This window comes from Diabrotica virgifera, chromosome 6 (assembly GCF_917563875.1).
Source record: "Diabrotica virgifera virgifera chromosome 6, PGI_DIABVI_V3a".
Classification (NCBI taxonomy): domain Eukaryota; kingdom Metazoa; phylum Arthropoda; class Insecta; order Coleoptera; family Chrysomelidae; genus Diabrotica; species Diabrotica virgifera.
The window spans coordinates 31706500-31731096 of record NC_065448.1 but is presented as its reverse complement, the minus strand read 5'-3'; the positions used below and the strand labels follow the sequence as shown (position 1 = coordinate 31731096).

General features: G+C 34.1%; 1 protein-coding gene across 3 annotated transcripts in view; it reads left to right on the top strand.

The window, feature by feature from the left end:
- LOC126887534 (gastrula zinc finger protein XlCGF57.1-like) overlaps positions 1-24597 on the top strand; it is a 155896-nt gene that overhangs the window by 66201 nt on the left and 65098 nt on the right. The window lies entirely within an intron of this gene.

The following is a 24597-nucleotide window of genomic DNA, read 5'->3' as shown; positions in this document are numbered from 1 at the left end:
AAATGACTATAGATCTAAGTGCCACTTTTTACAAATACCCTTTTCTTGTTAGTAAGTGATCTAACTGATCCAAGTCCCTGCCAATGCGCTGCTAAAAGATCTGTTGGATTTTTTTGTAGCTGTTACAAGACTGTTAGGTACATAGATGTTTTAGCAGTGCATTGGCATAGGAACTAGTGATGTAACGAATGTCATTTTTTTAACATTCGCGAATACGAATGTGAATGCGAATATCTGCTACTGACATTCGCGGATGCGAATGCGAATGTCCAGTTTTTTTAATTTGTTTCTATTTCTGTAATGTTTCCTAAATTTTTAATGAAAAGTTAATTTATATTTAATGTAAATCAATCTGAATCTTAAGCTTTATTACATAATACCAAATAATAAAAAAAGTGAAGGCTGATAATTTGATTGTACAAGGTTAAGTTCTATCTATCTATTGCCCTTCATTTGTCCAAAGTTGAACGTAGGCCTCCCCCTTACTTTTCCACTCTTCTCGGTTCAGTGCTAATGCTGTCGATCTGGTTGCTGCGTATCTCTTTAGGTCATTCGACCATCTCGTCTGTGGTCTGCCCCTTCCTCTTTTGTAGTCCCAAGGTATGCAGTGAGTTATCGCTTCATTCCATCTTCCGTCTCTTTGTCTGCTGTTGTGTCCTGCATATTTCCATTTGAGAGTAGCTGTATGTTTGAGGTTAAGTTACCTTTTCTTAATAAAAAAAGATGAGAAGTGAATAGTTTTTGATTTTATTAACCTAATATTATCTTAAAATTATTTTTTTTTCTGGTTTTCATATTCGCAAAACATTCGCACAAATTTCGCGAATGCAGATGCGAATGCGAATATGCAAAAACATGCGAATATTCGAGGATGCGAATGCGAATACGAATATTTGTTACATCACTAATAGGAACATACAGTCAATACAGTATTCACTGTGTGCAAGTACTTGGAGGGGATACGAGAAACGATCGTGCGTGAATACCGGAGAAATATTACAATTTTTTTTTGCTTGGACTCTAGTCATTACTCTAGTACTTATGGACGCTTGGACTCTAGTATTATGCTTTTTCTCATGAGCATTTTTCAGTGCGTCACAGCTTTTCGATTTCTTTGTAACACATTAAATTGTGTATGACAGAAAAAAAAGGCACGTCGGTGATTACTTTGGTAATTATTCTAGTTCGGTCATTATTTTAGTTGTCGATAGATGGCGCTATAATAGAAAAAAATTTATTTACTAATTATATAATATATCTACGAATATAATCTGTACAATTTATACGACTATACAAATCAAAGAAAATACCATTTTATAAATGCAATAAAGACAATGGATTTGTTTTTATGCCCAATTGCAAATAAAATTTGACAACTGTCAGATTTAACTAAAATGTCATATATTAGAATAAATGTTATTAATGTATATTATCACGGACTTACCTTTTTTTCTGTGACATTTGTGACGCACTGAAAAATCCTCATGAAAAGAACCATATAATAATATTACAATTTTTTTACTTCTTATTTACCTACTTATTACAGCTAATGTACATACTATGTTAATAAATATAAATATATTATACTACTTAATGTTTATCAAGAGCACATAGTGTACATTTTACAAATAAAAATATTAATGTTAATATTAAAATAAATGCATTCTTTTTTGTATTTTTTTGTTTTGTTTTTTGTTTTTTTTTCTTTTCTCACTACGATAAGATGACAACCCGGTTCAACCCCTCGGAGATTTAAATCATCATAGTAATTTTTTTTCTTTAAATTTTTTTTTATTTTTTTATTTTTTTTTGTATTTTTTTTAGTTATTAGATTATTTTAGATAGTAGATTTTTTTAATTTAATCATTTTTTTTATTTTTTTTAATATTTCACTATCCGACAAGAAAGATACCAAACAGTCAAAAATTTTCTTTTTATTCAGTGACAGAATAAAGGGAATATTTACAGGGTGTGGGATGTTCTAGTCTATAATTACAACTAAATATTACAACTTCATATTGTCAATAATTCATATAATAATTCATATTGTCAATTTTTTCTGTCAGAAAAAATGCTTATTGCCTAATAGGCAGATTGCAGATCTCTGAAGGAGTTAATAAAAAAAATATTGTCAATTGAAATTGTCAAATTGAAGTATATTTCATACCTACTGTCATTGAAGAAGAAAAATTATATATTGCTCCACAATATTGATATGATATGCAATTATTATATAAAGGTAAATTTAATTAATTGTATTTTGCTTGCAATACTGCATTTTAATAACTAATTTTATTTACTACATACAATAGGGAACTTGCATATAAAAATATTTTTGCATAAAATTGGTAATTAATGTTTAAAAATGTTATATTCAAAATATTACCTCTTAACAATGAATAGTGTACGTACAATAACTGATAATAGTTCCGCGCCCAAAATTTTTGTTTCAAACAACTTTACGAGCGCGAGCTGGGGTCTGACATCACCAACCACAGTGTTCTTGTTCGCCCCTTCGGTGAGGTATTGCATTGAATGCATTTTGCCATTGCTAGTTGTTGTGCGTGTCGAATAACTGTCTTGTTTGCTCGGTGTTTATATTTATTATTGTATTTAGTGTATAATATACTTTATCAAAATGAAAACAAATCTGCGGAATATAAGAACTATATTGTGCCGGAATGCCAAAGCACAACTGTCAGAACATCCAACAAATATTCTTTTACTCTACCAGTAGAACCAAAAACGTCGATTAAAATGGCTAAAGGCATGCAGGCGAGATAAAACGGATATTTCACAAAGTAGCAAAGGTCTTTATGTCTGTGAGGATCATTTCGATGAGAGTATTTATCTAATTAGGTACCTAAAAATATTAGGTAGTTGTCGCTTCTTGAAATGTGCCTACTTAAACTTGTTTATTTGTTGCAGTTGGAACAAGACATGGATAACTATATAAATTCAATATTATCGGTGGTCCCAAAATTATCAAGTCAGGTGTTGTCCCACATTTATTTGATTGTTAACCAGACAGAAAACAAACTTTTTCTGAGCCCATGAGGGAAGCAGCCCTTAAAAGGGTTAAAAGTCAGCTTCTTGAAGATGCTGCTTCTACATCTAACTCTGTTCTAGATTAAGATAAAGGTATTCGGTGTAAATTTCAAAGAAGTGTTACAGTCAGGTTGTCGCTATTGAAAATAACATAATAAGGATGCATGAACTTCACCTATAAAAGACTTGCAAACATTATTTGAAGATACAAAAAGTGAATCAGGACGTTCTGTATTTGAAGATAATAGTGAATATAATGGTACTGATGACTATTGGTAAAATGAAAGTGATTCTTCTTGTGATGAAGATGCGAAAAAGGAGGAAGCAAAACAATTTAAAATGTTGTCTCTGAAGTTTACAGTGATGAAGTTACAATACAGACCTAGATTGTATACATTTCAATTAATAGAAATATATTGTAAACACACAAACAATGCATCTATTTTTAACTCTAAAAAGAACAGGACAAACATTTATGTCTCTTGGAGATGATTTCGGCATAAGCGAAAGCAATGCTTCGAGAATATTTGCAAAATCTTTTACATTAATTAGCAAATATTTAAGATCTTCTATTTTTAGTCCCCAAGTTGGTGCAGTTAAATTAAACTTACCCTAGCATTTCAATTAAAGACGATTAAAATGTATTATACAATCCCCAGAATAGCCTAATCGCTTTCTTTTAAAAAACCCTCGTGAGTCATAGTATCTACTTATGCATTTTAAGCATTTTAGAAGGTACTTGTAAAGATTTATAAATTTCACTTTGAAACTCAATAAACTGATTGTAAAATTATGGAAGAATACAAAAATAATATCTGGTAATTTCCAATTAAAAACGATTAAAATGTTATATACAATTCCCGTAATACTCTAATCGCGTTAAACCAGGCTTGACTCATAGCCCGGTTGTACCGGGCTACGAGTGACGTCAGACTAATAGAAGGACGTTTAAGCGCCTTCTAAAAAATTTGAATTTTATAGCATCTTCAAAGCCTCGTAATAAGCCTATGGGTTAGAAATATTTGTTTTTTTACATGCAAGCGTTTTAAGATCATGTTACCTTATGTTTTTTAATATTATTTTAATATTTAAAAATTTATGCAAGTTCCCTATTGTTAACGTTTTAATAACATTTACTTATTTATTTATTTTTTTACTTACAAAAAAAATAATACAAAGACAAAAGCAAAAACATAAACAGTGTCAACACAAAGAACAAATATATGTATTGGATAACAAAGCTAATAAGTTAAAGGGAAAAAAACATTACAATATAAAAAACAAACAAAGTTTAAGCTTAAAAAATTGCTGATAGAAATTATATCATTAACATTGTATGTTCAACAAATGGTTTTTAAATCTATCCAAGGAATTGCAGAATATATTTAAGTCATTTAGAGAATTCGCAAGTCTAAGTGTTCATGGTAAAAAATTGTTGTAAGTATAGTTATATCTATGGAAGCTTATGTGAAAAGTTTGAGTTTGTCTTGTTGACCAAGTAGGTACAAAAAGACTAATTTTTGACAGAAGATCGGGACAGCTACTATTACCATTAATAATGTTGAATAAGATTGTCAGATCTTTTCTTTTTCTATGGGTTTCTAATGAAGTAATATTCAATAATAATTCAATATCCGTGTAGCTACGATATATAATTAAAAGCTACGTATCTGAGAAAGGCATGCTGAACTCTATCAAGTTTATTTTTATGAACTAAATAATATGGAGACCACACAGAGGAACAAAAATCAAGGTGAAATCTAACAAGTGATTATATATATATATATATATATATATATATATATATATATATATATATATATATATATATATATATATAAAACAAGGCTGAAATATTGGGGTAGCAGCAATCTCAAAGAAAACTCTTTATAATAGTTCCAAGCTTTCGAAAATGTTTATTTTCATCATCAGGGAAACTACAATCATAAATAGACAGTATTTAACAAATAGGCTAACTGAAATCAATAATAATTGCTATCTTTGTGTTACCAAAAATCCAGAACACCATAGTTTCCTCTCACTAAACCAGGTGTCGAGGATCCCCAAAAACACAAAAACAACAAAAAATTGTTTTGAGAAATGCAGAGTCAATACTTTCACTAAAAACACTGCACATCACAAAACAATCTTACTAAAGAGTTACTTATATGTTTGTACTTACATTATTTGAGGATGTTGAGCCTAGTTGTTAAACACTGACATATAAAACGAAATTTTGTCCTGGTACAAATCGTATATAAAAATTAAAATTAAAAATTATATATAAAAAATTGTTCTAAAAATCGAGTATAAATTGAAAAATGGTAAAATATTTTAAAAAATGATGTATGTCAAATGGCATTTTTGAAAATGTCTAACAAATGTTATATCGATTTTTATTAAATTTTGTTTGAATTCATACGGAAACGTCACTACCACTGAACCAATTATAATTATTTAATAAATGTTTTTTAAATTTTGAAATAGGAAAATTCCGAAATGAGAATAAAACAGTTTTAATCAATGCAAAGTTTTTTTAAAAGTAGATGTCTTTTTTATTATGTGATTTATATTGAAAAAATCTATAAATTATATATTAAATGAAAGAAGAATTTGAATTATTAAATTTAAATTGGTTATTTTTATCTAAGGTGAGTAAATAAGAATAAATTTCACTGAGATGTCTTACATCTGATTTTTTGTTTATTGAATTTTCTTCTTGAAAGATAAAAGCCATTTCCAAAAAGAGTCTTTTGTTATATGAGTTCTCAGAAGCTAGTACTTTAGTATATTGATAATCCATTGTATGACCCTCTTTGGAAACGTGTTCTGCTAAAGCACAACGTTCAGGATGTAGTCTAGAATCACTTTTATGTGATATTATTCGAGATGATAAAGTTCTCGAGGTGATACCTATATAGTTCATATTACAACTATGACAAGGTATACTATAAACTACATTGGAACAAGATAATGCAGGAGTTTTATCTTTCAGTCTAGTAAAAATTGAGTTTATAGATAATGTGATACTATTAGCTATTTTTATGCCACTAATTTGATTAAAGATTCTGCATAGCTTTGGTGTGATGTTTTTAATGTAAGGGAGTGAAAAATATTTAAAGTTAATGGGTTCCTGGTTTTCTGTAACATTAGGAAGATTATTTAAATTTTGGTTGTTAATACTATTATTATTCGTGTATGAGATGTCAGATGTGTTAAAAAGTAATTTCTTTATAAGGGTTTTTGGATAGGAATTGTCAGCGAATATATTAAATAATATTTTTAGATTTGTATTATGAAATGAGCTGTCTGATATTTTTAAAACCCTTGATTTCATTTGTTTTATTAAATTAACTTTTTGAGAAAATTTATGGTATGACCAATAATTCATATACCTACCTGAGCTTATTGGTTTTTGGTACCAGTCAATCATTAAGGTGTTTGTAGTAGTATTACGAATAAATTTAGTATCTAAGAAGGGTAGAGTACCATTTTCATCTTCGCTTTCTAAGGTAAATTGAATGTAAGGATCATAACTGTTGAAGATGAATAAGATTTCATCCAAGGCATTGGAAGGTAGGCTAAGTATTATGTCATCAACATATTTCTTAATAAAACAAAGGTCAAAAGGTAGTACTGGTATTACTACGTCTAACAAATCGTCCATCACATAACATGCAATAATAGGTGAAATTGTCGCTCCCATAGGAGTACCAAATTTTTGTGAATAATATTGATTATTAAAAGAAAAATATGTGTTATTAAATAAAAAGCTAATTAAATTTAAGAAGGTGTCTTTCTCAATGTTACAGAAGTTACGAATAGAAGACCATTTTTTATTAATAGCTCTTAGAGCTGCATCTAAGTAAACATTACTAAAAAGGGACACGACATCTAAGCTTGCAATAACATAATTAGGTGGAAGTTTAAAGTTATTGAATTTGTTAGTATAACTTCAAAAGAATCTTTTACGTAGTAATCATTATTAGTGTCATAAGCTTTAGTCAATATATCAGTTAAAAAAGAAGCCAAAAACTGTGTAGGAGCATTAATACAAGCTACTATAGGACGTACTGATAGTGTAGGTTTATGTATTTTAGGGAGAGCATAAAATTTTGGTGAAATACCACTATAACACATAAGTTTCTTTTTTGTATTAGGATCTATTTGGTTTGTATCTACTAGTGATTTTATTAATTTATTACATTTCTGTTGAATAGAAGAAGTTGGGTCCTTTGGTAAAATAGAATAGGCCTCTCTATTATTTAGTATATTTGAAGATAATTCTAAATATTGTTCTTTATATAAAATTACTGTTACATTACCTTTATCAGATTTTGTAACAACAATATTAGGATTATTTTTTAGAAAAGATTTAGTTTTAACTAGTAGTTTATGGTAAAAGACAGATGTGTGACTTTGGTACCTCCCATAATTGTGAATTTGATTAGTAATAATATTTGTAGATTTAGCTATCAGTACATTCCTTACAAGTGTATCAGATATAGACGAGGTTATGTTGTCGATACAAGATAACATATTTTTAATAGGAATGTGTATTCCTAGTATAGGTTCAATACTAAATTTGGGGCCAAGAGCCAAAAAACGAAAAATATCATCTGGTATCACAACCTCTGTTAGATTTTTTATCCAGTTTGGTTTAATATTTAACAAAATATCAACATTATCTTTATACAGCTTATCAAATTTCTTTAAGTTATTATTCTTAATTATGTGAAATTTACGGTTATATACTCGTTGTTGTTTTGATTGGAAATTTAAAAAAATTAATTCTGATGTTAAGTTAATAATGTCTATTTTAAATTTTGTTAAATCTGATTCTAATTTATTAATAAGTTTATGGTTAGATGTAATTTCAATATTTAGAAATGTGATTTTTAAAAATCTTACTCTTTAGTAAGATTGTTTTGTGATGTGCAGTGTTTTTAGTGAAAGTATTGACTCTGCATTTCTCAAAACAATTTTTTGTTGTTTTTGTGTTTTTGGGGATCCTCGACACCTGGTTTAGTGAGAGGAAACTATGGTGTTCTGGATTTTTGGTAACACAAAGATAGCAATTATTATTGATTTCAGTTAGCCTATTTGTTAAATACTGTCTATTTATGATTGTAGTTTCCCTGATGATGAAAATAAACATTTTCGAAAGCTTGGAACTATTATAAAGAGTTTTCTTTGAGATTGCTGCTACCCCAATATTTCAGCCTTGTTTCCTAACTGTTCAGCAAATATTATATACCTGTTAACTACAGAGACAATGGGGTTTTACCAGAACATCGGTATTGAATTTGGTGACATTGCAGTCCAGAAATTGAAGTCTTGGTCAAAGAGTAAAATGAAATTGGCAAATGAATACAACAGAAGATGTTTCCTTTTAAAATGCCGAAAAACGGGCACACTTCCACCACACATTATACATAGTACGAAACCGATCCTATCACTGATCCATAGACAAAATACCTACACTGAAGAATCTATAAGATTATGTGATAAAATGGGATCTAAAGTTCTAAATATTGAAATTACATCTAACCATAAACTTATTAATAAATTAGAATCAGATTTAACAAAATTTAAAATAGACATTATTAACTTAACATCAGAATTAATTTTTTTAAATTTCCAATCAAAACAACAACGAGTATATAACCGTAAATTTCACATAATTAAGAATAATAACTTAAAGAAATTTGATAAGCTGTATAAAGATAATGTTGATATTTTGTTAAATATTAAACCAAACTGGATAAAAAATCTAACAGAGGTTGTGATACCAGATGATATTTTTCGTTTTTTGGCTCTTGGCCCCAAATTTAGTATTGAACCTATACTAGGAATACACATTCCTATTAAAAATATGTTATCTTGTATCGACAACATAACCTCGTCTATATCTGATACACTTGTAAGGAATGTACTGATAGCTAAATCTACAAATATTATTACTAATCAAATTCACAATTATGGGAGGTACCAAAGTCACACATCTGTCTTTTACCATAAACTACTAGTTAAAACTAAATCTTTTCTAAAAAATAATCCTAATATTGTTGTTACAAAATCTGATAAAGATAATGTAACAGTAATTTTATATAAAGAACAATATTTAGAATTATCTTCAAATATACTAAATAATAGAGAGGCCTATTCTATTTTACCAAAGGACCCAACTTCTTCTATTCAACAGAAATGTAATAAATTAATAAAATCACTAGTAGATACAAACCAAATAGATCCTAATACAAAAAAGAAACTTATGTGTTATAGTGGTATTTCACCAAAAAAAAAAAAAAAAAAAAAAATTTATGCTCTCCCTAAAATACATAAACCTACACTATCAGTACGTCCTATAGTAGCTTGTATTAATGCTCCTACACAGTTTTTGGCTTCTTTTTTAACTGATATATTGACTAAAGCTTATGACACTAATAATGATTACTACGTAAAAGATTCTTTTGAAGTTACTAACAAATTCAATAACTTTAAACTTCCACCTAATTATGTTATTGCAAGCTTAGATGTCGTGTCCCTTTTTAGTAATGTTTACTTAGATGCAGCTCTAAGAGCTATTAATAAAAAAATGGTCTTCTATTCGTAACTTCTGTAACATTGAGAAAGACACCTTCTTAAATTTAATTAGCTTTTTATTTAATAACACATATTTTTCTTTTAATAATCAATATTATTCACAAAAATTTGGTACTCCTATGGGAGCGACAATTTCACCTATTATTGCATGTTATGTGATGGACGATTTGTTAGACGTAGTAATACCAGTACTACCTTTTGACCTTTGTTTTATTAAGAAATATGTTGATGACATAATACTTAGCCTACCTTCCAATGCTTTGGATGAAATCTTATTCATCTTCAACAGTTATGATCCTTACATTCAATTTACCTTAGAAAGCGAAGATGAAAATGGTACTCTACCCTTCTTAGATACTAAATTTATTCGTAATACTACTACAAACACCTTAATGATTGACTGGTACCAAAAACCAATAAGCTCAGGTAGGTATATGAATTATTGGTCATACCATAAATTTTCTCAAAAAGTTAATTTAATAAAACAAATGAAATCAAGGGTTTTAAAAATATCAGACAGCTCATTTCATAATACAAATCTAAAAATATTATTTAATATATTCGCTGACAATTCCTATCCAAAAACCCTTATAAAGAAATTACTTTTTAACACATCTGACATCTCATACACGAATAATAATAGTATTAACAACCAAAATTTAAATAATCTTCCTAATGTTACAGAAAACCAGGAACCCATTAACTTTAAATATTTTTCACTCCCTTACATTAAAAACATCACACCAAAGCTATGCAGAATCTTTAATCAAATTAGTGGCATAAAAATAGCTAATAGTATCACATTATCTATAAACTCAATTTTTACTAGACTGAAAGATAAAACTCCTGCATTATCTTGTTCCAATGTAGTTTATAGTATACCTTGTCATAGTTGTAATATGAACTATATAGGTATCACCTCGAGAACTTTATCATCTCGAATAATATCACATAAAAGTGATTCTAGACTACATCCTGAACGTTGTGCTTTAGCAGAACACGTTTCCAAAGAGGGTCATACAATGGATTATCAATATACTAAAGTACTAGCTTCTGAGAACTCATATAACAAAAGACTCTTTTTGGAAATGGCTTTTATCTTTCAAGAAGAAAATTCAATAAACAAAAAATCAGATGTAAGACATCTCAGTGAAATTTATTCTTATTTACTCACCTTAGATAAAAATAACCAATTTAAATTTAATAATTCAAATTCTTCTTTCATTTAATATATAATTTATAGATTTTTTCAATATAAATCACATAATAAAAAAGACATCTACTTTTAAAAAAACTTTGCATTGATTAAAACTGTTTTATTCTCATTTCGGAATTTTCCTATTTCAAAATTTAAAAAACATTTATTAAATAATTATAATTGGTTCAGTGGTAGTGACGTTTCCGTATGAATTCAAACAAAATTTAATAAAAATCGATATAACATTTGTTAGACATTTTCAAAAATGCCATTTGACATACATCATTTTTTAAAATATTTTACCATTTTTCAATTTATACTCGATTTTTAGAACAATTTTTTATATATAATTTTTAATTTTAATTTTTATATACGATTTGTACCAGGACAAAATTTCGTTTTATATGTCAGTGTTTAACAACTAGGCTCAACATCCTCAAATAATGTAAGTACAAACATATAAGTAACTCTTTAGTAAGATTGTTTTGTGATGTGCAGTGTTTTTAGTGAAAGTATTGACTCTGCATTTCTCAAAACAATTTTTTGTTGTTTTTGTGTTTTTGGGGATCCTCGACACCTGGTTTAGTGAGAGGAAACTATGGTGTTCTGGATTTTTGGTAACACAAAGATAGCAATTATTATTGATTTCAGTTAGCCTATTTGTTAAATACTGTCTATTTATGATTGTAGTTTCCCTGATGATGAAAATAAACATTTTCGAAAGCTTGGAACTATTATAAAGAGTTTTCTTTGAGATTGCTGCTACCCCAATATTTCAGCCTTGTTTCCTAACTGTTCAGCAAATATTATATACCTGTTATATATATATATATATATATATATATATATATATATATATATATATATATATATATATATATATATATACATACAGATATATTCTGTCAATCTGGCACCATTTTTAAGCAAAACATGTCAATGTCGCACCCAATTTGACGATGTGGCACCCGATTTTGGGTGCCAGTACGACAGCGTGTATGTTTTCGTCCTAGGAGTGTACAAGTGTTCCTAATGCAGAATATGTAAAAAACGTAATGGTGCCAGATTGAGACTTTTTCTAAACGGACATATTGATTTGTTCAGGCATTTTTCGATAGAGGGCGCTCTACTATATACAACTGTATATAATTATATATAATTATATATATAATTATAGTCAATTTGGCACCAATAAAAAAAGTGGCATAGTGGCACCATAAATCTGACAACACCGCCTTTCCCTAATATAACCTAACTCATGTTACTTGGCGCCGATTTGTTATACCGCTTAAATCGCTGCGATCAATGGAGATATATATCCGATTCTATGTAATAAAGTATTTTCAAAGGTGCTCTTTGTGTGCAGTAAATCAAAGTGAGTGCAATAAACAATAAATTGGATGTTAACATGAGAGACAGAACGAAAAGAATACTTAAATTATTAGACGACAAAGTACAAGATAACTAACCTAACCTAATTATAATAATAGTAATACAGTATTAACCCTTTAACGTTGAGTGTTTATATTTGAAGCCACTAATGGTAGGCAAGCCCAAGCGGAGATTTTTGCAGTTACTCGAGCGCGTCATATTATGATATGGGTAGAATCCTGGTACCCTGCAGATGTACGTCTACCATATATTGGCTCTTACAGGGGAGTTCGTTAAGGGGGGCCGAAAAAAAAAATCTATCCTTAAAAAACTCCAAATTGTCAGATTAAGATAATGTAAGTTAAATAAATGAAAAAGAGTGTATATTTCAAAAATCAGACGATTTGAGCAGAGAGCGTAAGGAAATGGGCGAGTCCCAAAATTTCACAAGAAAAAAGCGAATATTTCGCGAAATAAATGACAGATCGAAAAACTAAAAAATTTGTGCTCAATATTTTTTAAAAATCTATCGAATGATACTATACACGACTTCCCACATAAAGAGGTGGGGGGGGGGGGGGGGGATTTTATATTTTAAATACGAATCCCGCGATATTTCGCGAAATGAACATCAGATCGAAAAACTGTAAAATACCCTTATTCAATATTTTTAAAAAATCTATAGAATGGCACCACACACGACCTCCCACGGAGGTGGGGTGGTGGGTTACTTTAAAATCCTAAATAGGAGCCCCCATTTTTTATTGCAGATTTGGATTCCATACGTAAAAATAAGTAACTTTTATGCGAAACATTTTTTCGAATTATGGATAGATGGCGTCATAATCGGAAAAAACGATTGTTGGAAATGGAAAACTAAATTAAAAAATGGCATGCGCCTAATAAAATTGAAAACTTTACTTAACTTTTTTTGGTTTTGGGACCTACTCTTCACAACCCAATAGGTCCCCAAAGCGCTCGAGTGACTGCAAATTTATCATACTTTGCTCCACTACCACAAAGAATACTCTAAAAGCATTAATTTTTTTCTTGTAAGAACTGAGTCATTCTATTGTGGAATGAAGTGGAGAAACTAACGTGGTTTTTATCTAATGAAACTTTTTATTTATTTGATGAAATAGAATCGCCAAGATAAATGTACAGATTTAAAATCCATATATACAGAGAGATTCTAAATTATGGAATAAATTCATTTTATGGTCACTTTGGAGAAAAATCCCGAGACAGGTCGATTTTTAATTTTAAAGTATGATTTTTTGACATATATGCCATAATAGTAACGTCATTTATTTGATAAATAAACATTGCCTTTCGCTTAAATTAAATGTTCAAACTGCCAACAAGTAGGTGAGTGGCTGTTTGACATTTAATTTATGCGAAAAACAATGTTTATGTATGAAATAAACATTTTTGTTATATTTTCTTACATCAGTAAAATGTATTTTGAGTTAAATAAATTACATATCTAGTTATATTCTTCTTTTTGCGCCAATTAATTTATTTCAAAAAAATATATTTTTGGCCATCCTGTATAAATAATAATGTTATTGTTTATATTACTGACTAGAGAATTGACTAACCTTTCAAATGAGCTACCACACGAGCCCCGTTTCCATTTTTAAAAAGTCATCGATTACATCAAACGCCCAAATGAATTAAGTCACTATTACCTATATTATATAATATATCAAAAAATCATAATTTAGAAATAAAAATCGACCTGTCTCGGGATTTTTCTCCAAAGTGGACTGTTTTCGATAAATTGAATTTATTCCATTATTTTAAACATCTCTATACAGGTGAGTCCACGAGTCTTTACCCGTGCGTTATCCTTTAAAGTTAAAGCATACGAAATAAGTCGAAAATTTACTAAACGCAACAGCAAGTGACAGTAAGTAGCTACTGTTCCAATCACGGGTTAAAATTTGACGTTATCAAATAAATTAAATGGCAAATTTAAGTTTCGCTTTAAAATTTTGGTGCAGAATTACAGCTACATTTGAAGTAGCTTAATAAATTCTTTTATTATCATTGATTAATAAATAAATAAGCAATTTATAAAAAAAATTAATAACATATTTTCTTTTTGATATTTTATTCACTTTGGCGGAACATTGAACACAAGCATTCCTTAACTGTGTCAATGAGGTTAGTTGTCAAAATTAATCGTAAAATAACAGAAACTTATTATAAAATTTCAAACTCCAATATAAAATTAGTTGGGAAAACAACTGTTTGTATACTATAAAAAACTTCAACAAACTGACAGCCATAAATGTAAACAAACGAAAACGTCAGAAATTGTACTTAAAATATGTGAAAACATCCCCAATCGTCCTTTTTTGTACCTATCTCTTTTCATTGTACTGAGCGTAGATCCTTCATAAAAATAACATGTGTTTTTACTTAATAAGAGGCGGTAACTGGTTTGTCATTAGTTTCATGCGTGGAACAGAATGATGCTAGATAAAAAGGATGTGTTTTATCTCGCCAGGTATTCATAAGGCACGGGTACAGACTCGTGTACTCAGTGCATACAGTGATGAGTGCGCTAATAACTGGCAAAATCACGTAAAAGATAGAAAACATTAAGTTATTAGATAAAAAAAATGAAACTAGTAGATGTGGGAAGTTTAGCGACAATAACCTATAAATTTACATTATATTTACTGTTTCCCACCTTTAGACGTATCGCACGAGTTTAGCAACTGCCACTGTGAGAGTGACTGTTTTAGTTGATATTCTCCTCTGATACGTCTAAAGGTGGGAAACAATAAATAGAATTTAAATTTATACGTTTTTATCGCTAAATTTCCCAACTCTACTAGTTTCATTTCATTCTATCTCACAATTTAATATGTTTTCCATCTTTTGCGTTATTTTGCCGATTATTAGCGAGCTATATATATATACATCAATGTATACAAAAATGACTACATATTAGGTACAGTTATTATTGTTGGGGTGGAAATGATAGCTTTTTCTGTAGCTTTGAAATTTACAAGACGTCAAAAAATTGTCCTGTGTATAAGATCAGTATATCAAAAAAATATAGTTTTTATATACTTGGAAAGCAAAAATTCTATAGAAAATCATATTAAAAAATAAAATTTTTGTCTTCAAACAAAAACAAACACCAGCGCAATAAGAAACAACAAACCATGGTTTTGTCAAGAAGTCAAAGAACTCGCAGAACAAAGGAGAAAATGCTATATGTGTTACAAAAGCACCGGAACGCAGGAACAACGCGCCATCTATATAGAAAAAACAAACAATAAATTCGCTAATAAGTACAACAAAAAGAGAGCATTGGATGAAGTTCACAAGTGACATGGATCACTACATCTATGGCGCACTGAGGAAAGTTTGGAAAATGCTAAAAAACAGAGAAAAAACCAATAAATGAATTTGTACAGACAATAGGGATACCAACTGAGACATGGAAAAATATTTCAAAGAACCCTACGAAGGTGAAGAAGCCAATGACGAACACGATTACAAAACAGAAGACAGGTATATCACTAAAGAAACTGAAGGAGAAGCGAGAATGAAGATCTTAAAGAATAGACGATCGCCAGGTACTGATGGAATACCGAACGAACTGCTGAAATACAGCGGTCAGAAAGTCAATAATTATCGTCTCACAACATTGTTTAACAAAATGTTAGACAGAGCAGAGATACCACAAGATTGGCACACCAGTATCACAATACCCATCTTTAAGAAAGGACAAATATCATATCCGGACAACTACAGAGGAATAACTCTCTTAAATACGGCAATAAAGTTATTCACAGGCATATTCAAGGATAAATTGGATTTACAGACAAAGAGCAGAGAAGAACAGGAAGTATTCAGAAAACTCAGGTCGACGACAGATGCAATATTTGTCATGAAACAAGTGAAAGAGAAGTAGATAAAATATAACAAACCCGCATATATTTGTTTCGTAGACCTAACGAAAGCGTTTGACAGTCATAAAACCAATGAACAATAACAGCACGACAAAAATTAAAACAGACGACACCACTACAGCCAACATACCAACACCAGTGGGAATCAGACAGAGAGACAGCCTCAGTCCATTTCTATTCAATATACTAATGGATGAAATAATAGAAGATGTGGAATTGCTACAACTAGGATACAGACTTGGTCACAGTAGAATCAGTGTAGTGTGCTAAGCGGATGATGCAGCCCTGATTTCAGAGGATGAGGATGACCTACAAAGACAACTTTATCGATTCTACCAAGCATGACGAAGACTTACATGAACATATCCACTCAGAAAACAAAATGCATTACCATTGCGAAACGTTAAATTAGGTGCAAGCTCATGGTAAAGAGGAAACCCATAGAACAGCTAAACCAGTTTAAATATCTAGGTGTAGACTTATCAAGTTATGCCCTAACCAGAGACCTAAGAGGACAAATTAACAAGGCCGCCGTCTTCTCCGGATGTTTGAGAGATGTGGTCTGGAATAACCTATATATGACAATGGACAGCAAAGTTAGAATTTATAAAACTTGCATCAGAACTGTTAGGAGCTATGGCATTGAATCAAGAGAAGACACCAATAAACCAAAAGTATGCTACGGACAGCCGAAATGAAGACACCAAGAGCAATAGCAGGGAAGACAAAAAGAGATACAATACGAAATAACTTCATCAGGGAACAATGTGGTGTGCAAGATGTAGTCAGATGGGGTAGGCAAAAATGAAGAGAATGGTTCGGTCATGTATAAAGAATGGAGGAGCACAGACTACAAAGAATTGCACTAGAAGAAAAGCCAGCAGGCAAGCGTTCACCGGGGAGAGCACCAAAAAGATGGTAGTCTACCTCTCAAGAAATACTTCAACGTCGGAATTAAAAAATCGACAGATCTACAACAAGTATAAGAAGAAGATATTCCGTAGTTTATTATTATTTATTTTGTTTTTAGTGTATATTTTGTTTGTTGAGCAAGTATGTCTTTCTGTTATGCAGTTTTGATAGTTTATTTTTGAGGAACATTTATATACGCACAAATTTAAAATAAAATAAAGTTTAATGCGTTAGATGTCTTTCTTCATTCGGATAAAATTGCATATTTTTTATTACGATAATTAGTGGCACCCACTTTTACATGCATATTTTATGAACATGTAAAACAAGTGTCGAGTTTAAATAACTAATATACACTTTAATCAAAAAAACAGTCAATGTGACCCCCATAAATGTGGCAATGCTGCGTGGTGCTTGTTTGTAATATATTATCAAAATTTTATACAGCTTGGGCGCCTATTTATCAAATAGTTTCTGGGTGCCTAAATATCAATATTTACTATATGCAATATACACCGGGAGCTACATTGACGTCGGTTTACTGGGTGCCTGTAGCTACAGTTACTATAACAGCCCTACAGGTTTTAGAGGCCCTTGGCTTCGATAGTCTTGACTAATTTCTTCCACTTTTTGCGGTCCTGTACTTGTCCTCTCAAGTCTCTTGTACCCATTTCTTCTAGGTCAGTCCGGACGGCATCAAACCACTTCCTTCGTGGTCTCCCTCTTCTTTTCTTTCCTTGTTCTCCTGCTGATAAAACTCTTAGGACGTTTCTTTCTTGTGGCATTCGTAAAACATGGCCCAAGCATCTAACTCTCTGTGCCTTGATTTTCTGAGTTATTTTAGGTTTCTTATACATCTCCATTATCTTCAGGTTTGTTCTTCTGCGCCATTCCCCGTTAGCCTCCTTTATACCACCAAAAATTTTTCTCAATATTTTTCTCTCCCAAATCTCTAGCTTTTTTTCTACTTTCTGGTTCATTGTCCAAGTTTCACATGCATACAGCACCGTTGGTCTCACTATTGTTTCATACGCTCGGATCTTGGCTGCCCTGGGCACATTTTTTGCCTTCAACAGTGCGTTTAATGAACCTACTGCTTTGCTACCTTTTAACAACCGTTTATCACTCTCTCTTTTCGTCTCCTCTATTTGTAACTGTGACTCCAAGGTACTCAAATTCAGTTACCTTCTCAAATTTATAATCTTTGTCATTTGTGTTTAGAGTAATCCACTTATTTTCTTCAGCATTTTCTCCTCTCATTTCCATATACTTGGTTTTTCCTTGGTTTACAGTCAGGCCATATTTTTTTGCTTTTTCTTCAAATTGCTTGAACATTTTTTGAAGTTCTATTCTTGAACGCGTCACAAACACCAAGTCATCTGCAAAACCTATACACTGTTGTCTTCTGTTAAGAATCGTGCCGCTTGTCTGGATATTGGCTCCTCTAATTATATTTTCTAGTACTAGATTGAATAAGTCTGTTGACAGGGGGCCCCCTTGTTTTAATCCTCTGTTGACGTTAAACTGATTTGAAAAACTGCCTTCTATCACGACTTTATTGACTGTGTTGGTTAACGTCATTTTAACTAATCGTATCAGTTTTAACTAATCGTATATTAAGTAGGTGGAGGCCAATAAACTAAAGAAGAAGAACTAATCGTATCAGTTTCTCTGATATTCCTAGTGCTCTCATTGCTTCGTATAGCCCGTTTCGTGAGATAGAGTCGTAAACCTGTTTAAAATCAATAAAGAGCATATGTAAGCCTAGATTTTGTTCATAACTATTGTTTTGTAATAACTTTAGCAAAAAAATTTGATCGGTTGTTCCTCTTCCCTGTCTGAAACCAGCCTGGTATTCTCCTATTATCTCTGATTCATAAGCTTTCAATCTAGTTCTTATAATTTTTGCTAATACCTTATACACCACTTCTAACAGTGCGATTCCTCTGTAATTTTCACATATGGTCTTATCACCTTTCTTGTGAATTGGGCAGATGAGTGCTGTGTTCCATTGCTCCGGCATTTTTTCGTTGTCCCATTTTTAAGTCCAGCTATTTTATGCTGCAGTATATTTCCTCCTACCTTTAATAACTCTGCTGGAACTCCGCTTTCTCCGGCACTTTTATTATTTTTTAGGTCCTTTATTACCGTTATTATCTCCCTTTCTGTCGGTGCATGTGTTTGTTGTGGTTCCGCTTCTTGTACTTGTTGTTGTTCGATTTCTTGCCCTCGCTGTTGCATTTCTGTTTCTGTTTGGGCTTTATCGTTTAATAATTCTCCGAAGTATTCTGCCCATCTATTCAATTTTTCTGTCTTGTCTCCCAGCAACATACCATCTTTATTTCTGCAAAACATTGTGCATTTATTTTGAGTCTCTCGTGTTTTTTTTACTCCTTGATAAAAATTTTTAACTTCTTTTTGGACATAGTTTTCTTCTATTATTGTAACGTCCCTGGTTTTATGGCCGTCAGCCGGGTGACTGTTGTTCGACTGTTGTTCGTCGCGGTAACAAATTCTTTCCGTGTAATTCGATATGTTTTTCGTCGGCGGCTGATAATGGAATTGTTTATGACACGCGATAGGAGCAGGTGCATTTTGGAGGATAGTAAAAGGGATTTATGGTTTTGTTTGTTGGGTGTTGAAACTTCTAAGAGACGAGAGAAAAACAGATTTGAGGATTTTACAGTAGTGTTATTTTGTTCTTTGGGGAGTGCGCTGCGAAGAACGGTCAAAATAAAAGACGATTGGAATGTTTTTTTTTCGGCGTGTGTGTAAGCGAACGAAGGGTAATTTTTTTTTGTTACGGATTAATTCCTTGTGGAAAGGGGTGCGATCGGAACTACTAGTGATCTGCGGGAAAAAATACGAATTCGCGTAATACCGTACTAACTATGTCCGAAGTTGTCGTCTAGAGTGTAGACTTGGAACACTAAATGGCGGATTAGCTAGGACCCGGGAGCAGTAAGACAGTGGCGGATACTAGAGGTGGTGTCTCATCGCCATCGCAGAGGACGTCAACCAGTTCGTGTGTTTGCTGAGACTTCGGAAGTCGTAGATTTAAGGTAATTGACTTTTCTTATTTCTTAGTAGGACCTTAGAACATTATAGACGGTTCGATACAATGGTGGCAGCGGTGGGATAGATTAGTTATTAGTTGTCGTGGACATTGGGCTGTCTACTCGGGGTATAGGTGTGACGAGAACCAAGCGAAAGGCACGGTGCCGACGGGTGTAAGACTGGGGTTTTGTTTTGTCTCTAAAAACCATGGCGGAAGTTGGTGACGAGGTAGATAGGTTGAAACAAGAGTTAGAAAAGGCGAGAGAGGAAGTATGCAAGTTACAAGATGAGAGACAGAGGGTCGCACAAAACGAACTGAACTATTTGAGGAAGGAAATGGAAGAACTGAGAATGGCCGGAAATAGGAGGGTGGAAATGATAGGTGCCAGAGAGGTGAAAGAATGGTGTGGTAGCGAAGGAGAGATGAGTGTAGAGGAGTTTGTTGAGAGAGTAGAGATGTTGCAGCAAATTAATGGGTGGACTGAGCAGAACACAGCTGATTTGGTGAGACGAAGAATGATTGGCGAGTCGGCAGAATTTTTGCGAAATGCGACGAGTCAGAAACAAGAGGGATGGACATGGAAGGAGATAAAAGGGCTGCTATTGCAGCGGTTTGGGGTGAAAAAAGACAGAGTGGAGGAAATGGCGAAACTAATGAACATCCGACGGAAGGAGGGGGAAAATTATCGGAGATTCGCTGATAGGTGTAGAACAGCGGCGCGCTATGTTGTGAAAGAATATGAGAAAGAAGAGGAAAAGCAAGTAGCGAATGAGATTCGAGAGGAGATGATCTTGGGAGTATTCATGGAGGGTTTAAATAGCGAGGTACGACGTGTGGTGAAGGCTAGGAAGGGAGTAAATACCCTGACGGTGGTATTGGATATGTTGAAGGACATAGGAGAGGAAGGTGACCGGAAAAGAGTAAGGAAGGTGAGGAAGGAACTAGAGGAAGAAGAAGCAAACAGCAGCGGTTTTGAGGAGAGCTTTGCGACGGTAGTAAGCAATAGCAGCGAGCGAAGAGGAATTCGGCGGATCGAAGGTGAGAAGAAGGAAGGATTTGTAAAGATGAACCGCGCAGATGCTATAGTAGCGGGCGGGAGTAAATGGCATGATAGGGCGAATCCGGCTGGAGAAGTGCAAGGAGAGCGGCAGAGATCACTGCGCAGAGTACCGTACACCCCATGTAGGAGGTGTGGACAGGTTGGTCACTGGACACGGGAGTGCACGATACATCTGGGCAACCAGAAGAGTGGAGAGTCACGTTGGAAACCGGAAGAAGGAACACGGGTGGGGAAAAGGGCGAGCAACGAAGAATGCTTTCAGTGTGGGCGACCGGCGCACTTTATAAACACATGTCCACAGACCATATGCGATAATTGTGGATATGGCGGTCACGTGTGGAGACAGTGCCAAAATACTGGAACATCCGCGAGGAGGGGCCCATTTTCGCGGCGACAACGGCCATGGGAATCAGATAAGTCAGACAGGGGGGTGGAAGATTATGCGAGCCTAGCCGGAAGACGGGCTGAAAGCCGTAGCGTTTCCCCAAACTAGGTGGCCCTCCAGGTTCCCCTAGCTTGGAGATGGCCCAGAAAACTGGAGGGGGGTATATTGGGAAAGCGACCGTAACCGCAGGGGGAGTAACATCCTTGATAATTACCGCCGATTTTCAAGGGGCTAATAGAAAAGTTTTAGTGGATACGGGAGCCGATGTAACCTTACTGCGAGAAGCTGTGGAGGGTGTACCAGTTATCACCGGCCGAAGCGAGACCATTACGGGGGTGACGGGGGTATGTCAGCGCATCCAGGGTAAGCAGAAGCTAAACGTAACCATCGGTGATACCGCAGCCATACATGAGGTATGGGTAGTCGATGTGGACTGTGGAGCTGAAGGTATATTGGGACTCGATCTGATGAAACGACTTGGACTGGTGATCGACGTTAATAGAAATGAATTGCGGACGAAGGAGGCCATGATACCTGTTATACGGAAAGTCACTCACGAGATACTGGGAGGTAAAAGGAGAAAAGTAACATTTGATTTACAGCGAAACGAAATCAAGGAGTATCATGTGGAGACAACAATGAAAAAGCTAGGAAATGACGGTAGGGGGGTTAACCGTAAGGAAACTGCTGCTCGACGAACATTAGTGATCGCAGCGGATAGTCATGGACGCTTCCTGAAACCACTTCTTCAGCGATGGATTGGAGATGAATGGGAAATCGAGGAAATGGTTTGGCCAGGTCATGGTACTGTAGATATTATTAATGGGGTACAGCAACGGACGAGTACACTTGGAACTAATGATTGCCTCGTTTTGTTAACGGGCACCAACGATATTCGGCGGAAACAACAACAGCAAGCAAATGATGCAAGAGCGAGGTTATTTGTGAAGACAGAAAAACCTAAGATTATTCTCTGTAATCTACCAAAACGATTCGACGTAGTGTCAGGTTCTACTGTTGTAGAAGACATCCGTCAACATAATTTGGACTTGTTAATGGTGATGCAGATACATATGAATGTAGATCTGGTCGATATATACAGCGGCACAAGGAGAAGCGATTATACCAAGCAGGGATTCCATTTTAACCTTAAGGGAAAGATTAAGTTAGCAGAAAGGATTCGAGAGGTCTTGCAACCCGACAAGAGATGCTGTGAGAGGCAAGCGTTGACAGAATATGTAATGCGGGATAAATATTGGGAAGTAATCAAAGGAGTGATGGAACAAAATGCACGGCAGTGTACAGAGAGCAAAAGCAAAACGAATAGGGAACGAAAGAAGACGATAAAGCGTACAGCTGATGAAAGTGGGATACGTGGTGGAATAGAATTGAAGAATCGTGTTAAGTTACTTGAGGCAGAGGAGGACAATATCCCCATTATTTCGCACCAAAGTGAAGAGCATAGAGAGAACCAGAAGAAACATGTCGAGTTTGTACGGGAATATTTCAAAGAAACAAAGGAAAATGGAAGGAGCAAGGAAGACGAATTTGTGTGTTTGCAGAGGACTCAGATTCAGGGAGATCATATGGATGAAGGAGAGTATTTTAAAGTAATAGATGGCGAGATTCAGCGGGCACCAAAGGATCGGCGAATAAGAGCAATTTGCGGCGGAGTCTGTCAGAAAAATTGGGAGCCAGCTGAAGTGGTACTAAAAAGTAGGGCCCACCTGCCAGCCTGGAGCGAAACTATACTAAAAGCCAAAATTAGAGGACCGAACCAACCAGAGGAAATAATTGTCGAGCAGTTTGGACACCTACCATCAGGTGTTAGAGTGAACCGAGTGATGGCAACGCGAATGGGAGATAACGTATGGGTGAAGTTCATAAATTGTAACCAGGAATCCGTGGAGCTAAGTTCGGGAAGAGTCGTAGGAAAGACGGCAATAATCACTCGAGATAATACCAAGATGGTGAGACAGGTGAGAGTTGAATCTCAAGGGTCCGACTTCACAGAGGAAATTCACGAGAAGTTGGCCCACTTGTCAGTTGGGCAGGAAAAAAATATAGGGGAGATATTGCTTGAATACCGCGATGTGATGGATGCAGAGACGGAGGGGGAATTCTCATGTACTAATCAGGTGCAACATAAGATCATCACGGGGGATGCTGCCCCGATAGCTAAACCGGCTTATAGAGTGCCTTTCCGCTTGCAGGACGAGATGAGACGGCAAATACAGGATCTTCTGGACAAGGGTATAATTGCACCGTCGACTTCACCATGGGCAGCGCCAGTGGTGTTGGTAAAGAAAAAGGCTCTGGAGGGGGAGGAGGCAAAGTACAGGTTTTGTACTGATTTTAGGGGGTTGAACGCGGTGACAAGGGCGGACATCTATCCCCTTCCCAACATAAATGAAACATTGGATCGGTTGGGAAAATGCCAGTGGTACACGACCATTGATCTAGCCAGCGGGTACCATCAGATTGAGATCAGACCAGAGGACCGAGAGAAGACTGGGTTCAATACGATTGATGGACACTATGAATATAACCGGATGGCGTTTGGACTGTCAAGAGCACCAGCGACGTTCCAGAGATTCATTGACGCGGTACTAATGGGAATAAAGGGGACGGAGTGCTATGTTTACTTGGACGACGTAGTGATCTTTGCAGCGGATGAGACGGAACACAATAGGCGGTTGCGAAATGTTTTACAGCGGCTACGTGAAGTAGGTGTTAAAGCGAACCTTAAGAAATGTCAGTTCATGATGAGTGAACTGATATATTTGGGTCATTTAGTCACCAGCGCAGGTGTAAAACCTGACCCACAGAAGGTTGTAGCAATACGCACATATCCGCGGCCGAAGACGGTGCGAGAAGTACGCGCCTTTCTGGGGTTGACGGGATATTATCGGCGGTTCATAAAAGGGTATGCGGAAATAGCTAAGCCGCTAACGGAACTAATAAGAGTGGAAACTACGTTTGAGTGGACCCCAACTAGAGTGGAAGCGTTCGACCGACTAAGAG